The sequence below is a fragment of the Pavona decussata genome, unplaced genomic scaffold (assembly GCF_977016875.1).
Source record: "Pavona decussata unplaced genomic scaffold, jaPavDecu1.1 SCAFFOLD_19, whole genome shotgun sequence".
Taxonomy (NCBI): Eukaryota; Metazoa; Cnidaria; class Anthozoa; order Scleractinia; family Agariciidae; genus Pavona; species Pavona decussata.
In genome coordinates, this window is record NW_028145442.1 from 1,219,412 (window position 1) to 1,227,500 (window position 8,089).

General features: G+C 39.3%; 1 long non-coding RNA gene across 2 annotated transcripts in view; it reads left to right on the forward strand.

Annotated features, from left to right (window-relative positions):
* The first annotated feature begins 5,235 nt into the window (after positions 1-5,235).
* Positions 5,236-8,089, forward strand: part of LOC146486947 (uncharacterized) — a 4,132-nt gene continuing 1,278 nt past the window's right edge. Inside the window, exons 1-2 of one of the 2 annotated variants that reach the window (XR_014858282.1) lie at positions 5,236-5,500; positions 5,619-5,651. This is a non-coding gene — a long non-coding RNA (uncharacterized LOC146486947). Of the gene's footprint in view, positions 5,501-5,615; positions 5,652-8,089 lie in introns of both variants that reach the window. The other variant, XR_014858281.1, reaches the window with a different exon arrangement.

An 8,089-nucleotide genomic window follows, 5' to 3' on the forward strand; every position in this document is an offset into this window, starting at 1 on the left:
ATTTAACTTCTTCTTAAACTGGAATAGTTAAATAAAAATTTTCTGATGTAAAAAGCGATGGTTATGTATCAAGTCATTGGCTACAAAACAACCTCCAAGCCGTCACAGACTCGCGTTCACCTCTAATCTCGTAGTAAAGTAATCAACCTGATATTCCAGATTTTGTTCACCCTCAAAGTTTTTGCCTATTAACTTTTCATTTGTGTTACGGCTAGCTGTAGCCTGCGCACGGCGGGTACACGGCAGAATTTTTTTCTTGGGGTGCGGGTTGCTGTACACAGACAAGAACTGTGGTTATCCAATTATTATGCAAAGATGATGATTTTCGTGATAAAGAAAAGCTGCATTAAAAAAATAGAAAAAATTAAACAAAGTAAGCCAAATTTAAACGAACAGGAAAGGGGGCATCATTGCTAGTTTTATTCATTTCTTTTATGCTTGCGATTTACAAAATTCAGACGAAAAACTTGCTTTAGACAAAATATGTTGCTCCAAAAATGATGTTGGGAGTTTCAATAATTTTAGATAGGTAGTGCCATGTAAATATATTGAAATACCTTATAAGTTGTTGTTCAAGTCGTTGTTGTTGTTGGTTCGCATAGGCCATATTATTAAGATTCTCCCCGAACTGAGTACCCGCAGAAAAACTGAAATAATACGAAAACTTTATGCAGAAGTGATAACTTTGCTGGTAATCCGGAGCCAGGCAGGGGTTGAAAGAACGAATTCGGCTTCCCTCAAAATTTCATTGAAAAACAAATATATTATCTTGTTAAGGAAAGACAGCGAATGAAGACTTTGTTTTCTACAACTGAGGCATTTGCTTCGTGAAATTCCTCACCATTTTGGTCCAGTACCGACTTAAAATCTCCCTGAAAAATTTCAGCTGCTTTCGGGGAAGACATCTTTAAGGTTTAAACAGTTGTTGAATCGGCGTAACTCTGATTTTAAATTAAAATTGAAAGTCTTACAATAAATCAGGAAGGTGTGAAATATAAAAATGCAAAGAAGTTCCACAGTTGTCAACGGCGATAAAATATTAAAGCGACGGATTTGAGCATAAATGAACAAGCCACGGATATAATCAGATAAATCGCAATCCAGTGGATACAGCACTCCAAACTTTTTGTCGCAGGATAGCCACTTATCCTTTTGATTAAGATCCGGTCTTTGACCAACAACTAGACCCTGGATTGCAAATCATTACCGACGCACATAAATTAAAATTCAAAAGTAACATTTCTCAAGATTTTAATCAGCAGTGAAACCGAACAGATTTGCTTGGAAACTCCCATAAATGAAACTTGGTCAAGCTTCCATTTGGATCAGCTGAATTGAGTAGCTTCGATCGCAGCAGCTGAATGGAGATTAGCCCGCCGTTGAATTACTCGAATCAACGGAAAGCTGCATGGAAAGAGCAAATGACAACCATTTATGGCTTGGCTTGTTTCACTTTGGTCATAAGATGAGTTGGACTGACTCGGGTCCGGTGAGCTTGCGGGATCATTTCCTGAACAGCGGCTGGTAATCGAGCCTAAGGGATGCGGGGAGATTCCCAGAGACAAAGAAATTGAAGAAATTTAATTGCGTCAATGATAAAACATTTGAAAGTAATGCTTGTGCGTGTGCATGTGTTATTAGATGGTAAAAGATATACTTCCAATCTGATTGCCAGTTGCTAAAGTTATTAAGAAGCGTAAATCATATCATATGTCAAAGTTTGTCACTGATCACTAAACGCTTCACAACACATTGGCACAAAAAGTTTGTAATCTATTCAGACTGATGAGTTGATTCAAGGTCCTTGCTCGTAACAAATATTTTGAGAACACAAGCAGTTCAAAACTGAAAAAAAAAACGGAAAGAAAGGGACTGCTTGCAGTCTATTCGACAATCGAACACAATTGAACTCTCACAAAAAAAAAAATGGAGCAATCGAACCCAATCGAACTTTGATTGAGTTCGATTAGGTTAGATAGCTGTTAGATGGTCCAAGTTGGCATACACTCGATTCAAAATGGGAGTTATATAGGAAAATTGCGCGTGTTTTGCTGAAGGCTTCCTTTTTCTAGGGTGTCTTACGAAGTATTCCAGAAGTGATTATAGGGGATTTATTGTAGTGTATTTATGTGTGCGTTAATGCTTTTATATTTCAGGCGAGCGTGGCAGCTTCTCAGTTTATCTCACGTTACCTCGTACCAAGAAAAGACTGTTCTCATCCCATCAGTGGAATAACGAACAACAAAGAAACGTTATGCTGTTGAATCAGCTTCGTTTCAGTTCATTACATTAGTCGGCTCGTTTCTTACATAGCTTTGTGCTAAATTGACTCTATATAGGATGATAACAGTTGTGGATCATGAAATGATGTTTCAATAAAGTTACATCAACTAATTCTTTCTTGTTCTTGCATGCTAAAAAAAAAACTTTTCAAAATTCTTGTCTATTTCGAGTGATGGTTTAGAACGTTCGATTAAGTTCGATTGGGTTCGAAAATCGAACGCAATCGAACTCTCACACAAATTTTTAGTTCGATCGTGTTCGATTGCCGAACTCAATCCAACCCAATCGTTCGATTAAATTCGGTTACCGAACAGTTCGAGTAGTTTCGTCCGGAGTAATACCCTAAACACTACCTGTAACGCAGATAATAGCTTCAAGTTACAAACGAGAATCAATTGACACCTGCTCGACTTTTAATGGAGAAACAAGAAGCCACAGGGTCTATTTAATAAGTATTACTGTGTTTTTTCAAAATCCAGGGCACCTAACGGCTCATTTCGGTAAATATATGTGTTGGGATGACCTAAATCGCCTCGAAATGTGGATCGAATTACGAAGAGACATGGGAGAAGTGAAATGGGAATTTAAGGACGGTGCCTACTATTGTAACTGCGCATACATTCTGCGCATCTCGAGATACTCGGGTTTCCTATGGGTGGTGCCTACTAATACAGGGATATTTTTTCGCAGTTTAAATCTATGTGGAGAAAGCAGAACTTACCAAATGCTCTTGGTATCTCAAATGAAAATTGGGGGTAACCATGCATTTTTCAGAGATAATTAAAGTTCAATTTAGGAAAAAATCCCATACATTGCTTTATATTTTAGCGTTTTTTAGAGATATTGTTGCTTAATTTTCTCTGAAAAATGCGTGGTTACCCCCAATTTTCTTTTTGGATTCCAATAGGCCTTGCTAAGATCTGCTTTTCCTGCATAGTCATAAACCGCACAAAAATACTTGAGTATTAGTAGGCACCGTCCTTAACTCATTTTGTCTTCGAGGGGACGAAAAATGTTGTTAAGAGAGCAAAATAAGTTCAGCTAGGAATTTTTGGAAAGCCAATAGCAGCTTGTAAATTCGGCCGGAATCGGAGCCGGATCGTTTCTCTAAAATTTTCTGCGGCTGAAAAATTCGTTAGCGCAAACAATAATACTGAAAGACAAAGATTAACTTATAAAGTTGTCAGGTTTTTAGTTTGCTTGCGAGTTTGTTGGCCTTTTATACCTATTTTTTTATTGAAACGTCTTGTAAGACGTTAAGGTGGTCTTTCCAGCAGTAGGGTCCTTAAGCCGGTGACAGACTTGGCGATTTTATACGCCGATCGCGGCGATCGACGAAAATCGCCAGGTGTACCACTTTTATCACAATGAATTTTCGAAACTGCCACATCCACGCGATCGGCGAAAAAAAAAAAAAAAACCCGCCAAGTGTGTCCGCAATAATCGGGGCGAAAATCGCAAGCGATTTTCGCTGGCGATCAAATTCGGCGCGATCGGCGTATAAAATCGCCAGGTGTCTCGCCGGCTTTAAGCAGAGACGACGACGACGACGCCAATGAAAACGGGACTTAAAAATTACTTTGGCGTTTTCTGGATAAATTTGCGATGATTTCTACTCATTTAGTTTGTGTAATGTGGCCGAAAGAGCTAACGCCATAGGGCGGCTTTAAAGTTACAGCCCAGTTGCTCAAAGCCCGATTAAGCTAATCCTGGATTAACGTGAACTTTGATTCGAGTTTAATTAGTAATCGGTAAAGATTCTTCCAAAAGATTTTTGGCCCTTAGTTTTAACTTAGATTTTTCTTTACCTTTACCTTGAAATTAGGCTTTAAAAATACTTTTAAAGATCGAGATGAAAAACTCGATTAACTTTAAATCGTACATTAGCGTTAATCAGGGCTTTCGAACAACCCAGCCCAGAAAGAGAAAGCCCCGAAAAATTAATCATCACGCGTTCACGTTTTCCATTAAACCTTGATTGTGGTCATTTCATGTCGTTGTTTTGCAGAGGAGGACAAAGAAATGTACCAAAGTTTATAACGCACGGGTAGAGCCAATGTTTTGCTAATTAAAACTATTGTTTCCTGACGTTCTCGCTGGCGTCGTTGTCGTCGCTGCTTAAAGCCAGCGACACACTTGGCGATTTTATACGCCGATCGGCGAAAATCGCCAGGTGTGCCCTGTGCAGCGATTGTGATTTTCGCCGAATGCCGCGCATGTCAGATATCGGAGATTAAATTCGCCGGCATTCGCCAACTGTGCTCCTTCCCGCGATTTCTTAGGCTCGATTACCATCCGCTGTTAGGAAAGCCGGACCCGAAGGAGCGGCGGAAATCGAGCCTAGCGATTTCTACGGTCATTGCTGCGAATCGTCAGTAAAGCCAGCCCATCAGGTGGGGCGATTTTATCACATGCCTTTTCAAAACTGCCACATCGCCGCCATCGGCGAAAAAAATCGGCAAGTTTACCCGCATCAATCGGTGACCGTCGAATTCGTCGCGATCAGCGTATAAAATCGCCAAGTGTGTCGTTGGCTTTAGGTCGCATCACCAAACGTACATAATACTTAACCGTTATAAAGGTCTATAGGGAGGATGGCTTTGGTTCATAATTAACCGGATGGTAATTTGGTTGGGAAATAACACAAATAGAAAAAGGTAGAACAGAAAGTTTCCCCCGGCAATACCTGTATCACTGGAAAGAGTTTCGTTAATGCCTGGAGTAACTGTTTGAGAACAATGTTTAAATATTAATAAGTAACAAGCGAGAACCAATGATTATTGGATCCAGTTTTGGTTAACTAAAACAGGCAATTAAATATGAGCAATGCCCTCAGCAATACCTGTGGCTAGTAAAGATTAGCTTGACTAATGGAACTACAAAAGAAACTACGGAAAGTTTAAGAATTATAAGTATCAGGGTTGAAGGGTTGACTAGTTGCATGAAAAGAAAGACGATTTGAGTATTTTATACAACAAAAAAGCAGGAAAGGAATTCCAAAGCAAATAATACGATCGAAAATACTCGTACATAATTTATCAGGTTATCTAATAAATATTCTAGAAACAAGAAAAGTCTTACAAGTATCTAAGACCGTGAAACGGTGAAGAAAAGTCAAAAGGATCTACAACTCGGGTGAAGACTGCAATGAAGACTGCAGCTGTGATCTTAACCATCTTGGTTATTTGGATGGTTTGTGTTGCTGTTGAAGCCAAAGGTAAATACAGTATCAGGTTGATTGAATATAATGTGTTATGAAACACCTCCTTGAAAGGAAGTTCATACAGTCTTCCTTTCTTAAAGGTTTTAAGAATTCAATTTTCTCTTTTCAGAAGAGATGGTGCAAAAACGAGACACATTTGTCAGAGGTAAGACTACTAATACGAAGCAAAAAGTATGAAATTAAAAAATAAAAAAAGGCAGAAAGGAAAAAGATATTGAGTTCACTGAGGTAAAATGGTACCATATAGCTGCGTAGTAAAGATAAGGGTTGAGTCAAGAAGCCAAACTGTACTGTCTCCCAAATAATAATAATAATATCATCATATATATATAAGACAGGCACAGTTCGGTACTTTATGTCGAGAGCAAATAAAATATAACTGACATTTAAGCGGATATGTTTTCTGTTGTTACACCTAGAAGAAAATTGAAGTGAGATTCCTGTGTTTTGTTTTTGTAGAAGATTATCAGTTTTGTCTGTACAACATTGCCATTCCAAGAGGGATGAAATCAATTAACCTAAGAAAGGAAGGAAAACTTTAATTTGGCCATATGAGGTTACTTGGCAAGGCAATTTATAGCATTTGTTCAAGTGTGCATCACGAATAAGGCACCAGCAAGAGCGCACTCGGCAATTAAAATACCACCCACCTAAAATAATTTGAGGTGGGTGGTATTTTTATCACTTTCTTTTCCATCTCCTTTGACTGTTTAAATTGTTTCCTTTGGAGATAGGCGGGAAAGAGAACTTGGCACATGCGAGAGAAGCAAGAACGGACATCCTGTTTGAAGATAATTTAATATACCGAGGATATCCCGTGTAATGGTAGATAAAGGGGCGGTGTAATCTATTTTAGTACTACTTTAAAAAGCTGAAAGACATGTTGGTATCCAAAGCCTGAAACCCAAATGTATAAATATTTCAGTATTTATACCGACAGATGACCAAAGAATGGAAAAAGATTGCTTCTTCTATTTTGTCCGTGAAAACTTGAAATGCTAAAAACTGATTTAAGTCCACTTGATATATTCCCCTTAGTGCTCCAGGAAAACATCTGTGGGGTAAAGGTGCTTAATTTTATTTTCACCAACGTTTTCAGCCTTTCAGACTGTGTTCGACTGCAGCATCCACGGCCCCGAAGCCTACTGAGTACTTAGGCCCGGTTCATACGTCGAACTTTACATGAGCCGAACCTAATCATTTAGTTCGGCTCATGTAAAGATCGACGTATGAATCAGTTAGGATCGACAGACTTGCATTTGGGTCGACCCGCCGTTCTATTCGACTGCGCTAGTCGAATAGAACGGCAAAAGTTCGACTTCGATTCAGACGTCGAACTTTTCATGTGCCGAACCAAATGCATACGTTACGTATAAATTATATAAATTATATCTATCCCAGAGGTCTGTGCATTCCATCGACTTGGCATGTGCACAAAGGACTTCATTCAGAACAAGATGGCGGGAAAAGAGGAATGTGGTTGTTCTTCTTGTTTCGAAACAACTAAATATACTTGTCTGAGATGCGAAAGATTAAAAAAAAAAAAAGAATCTATTCTTGAAGTGCACACGCACTTCAAACCGACAGAAACTTTCCAATACAGGCTATATCGAAGGCGAAGTGTCAAGACTTCTCAGAACAAAATCTTCAAAAACACATTTGAAGAAAACATTTCTTAATTCGAACAGAGATAACGCGACAAAGGTTACCTCGATAACCTTAAAATAAAACTCTTTCAGAAGTCAACCTCCGCGAAAGAGTGTCGGCACTACAAAACAAACTAAAAACCCGCAAAAACATTTTGAGGTTTTTTTTATGTAGACGTGAAAACTGCAAAGGACCGCGAACGATAATGCTGTAAGTTGACGTAGGATCTACAAGAGACCTAATCAGCCAAAAATAAACTGTAACACAAACTGCAAGGCTGATACTACGTGAAAGAGTTGACTTTGCGAGACAACAACCCGACAGAAACCGACAAAACAGGGCTGCAACCGTGGACAGCTGTTTCGTTCTTATTGGAACTCGTCAGCACGGTGTAGCAGTTCTATATGAAACCAGCGACAGAGCCAGCTCAAATAAAATGCAACAAAACCCATGTCCTATCAAGTTTCGTACTTTGAACCTGCCCGCTCCCCGAATCACGCGTTGCCACACCACGTGCCTCAGGGAGAAAGCAGACAAAGCATCGAATTCCTGTCTCGCAAAGTCAACTGAATGTAGATGGCCAAAACCATCTTAACATTGAAACGCATGGACAAAACCATGCTTAAAAGGCACAGCATATCGGATCTGTAAAGACCTACGGCCCCAAAAAATAAAGTAGACGTGAAAACTGCAAAGGACCGCGAACGATAATGCTGTAAGTTGACGTAGGATCTACAAGAGACCTAATCAGCCAAAAATAAACTTTTATGGAATATCGCCCTTCTGTGCCTAACCTAAAACAATTCAGATGAGTAAATACAGGAGCCATAATCAGGGATGGACACCGTAAGTGTGGGGTCCACGCGTCCCCATGAGTTGTACCAAAAAAATATATTTTTAGAAAAAAATTGTCCCCCCCCCCCCCCTTCACGTCAT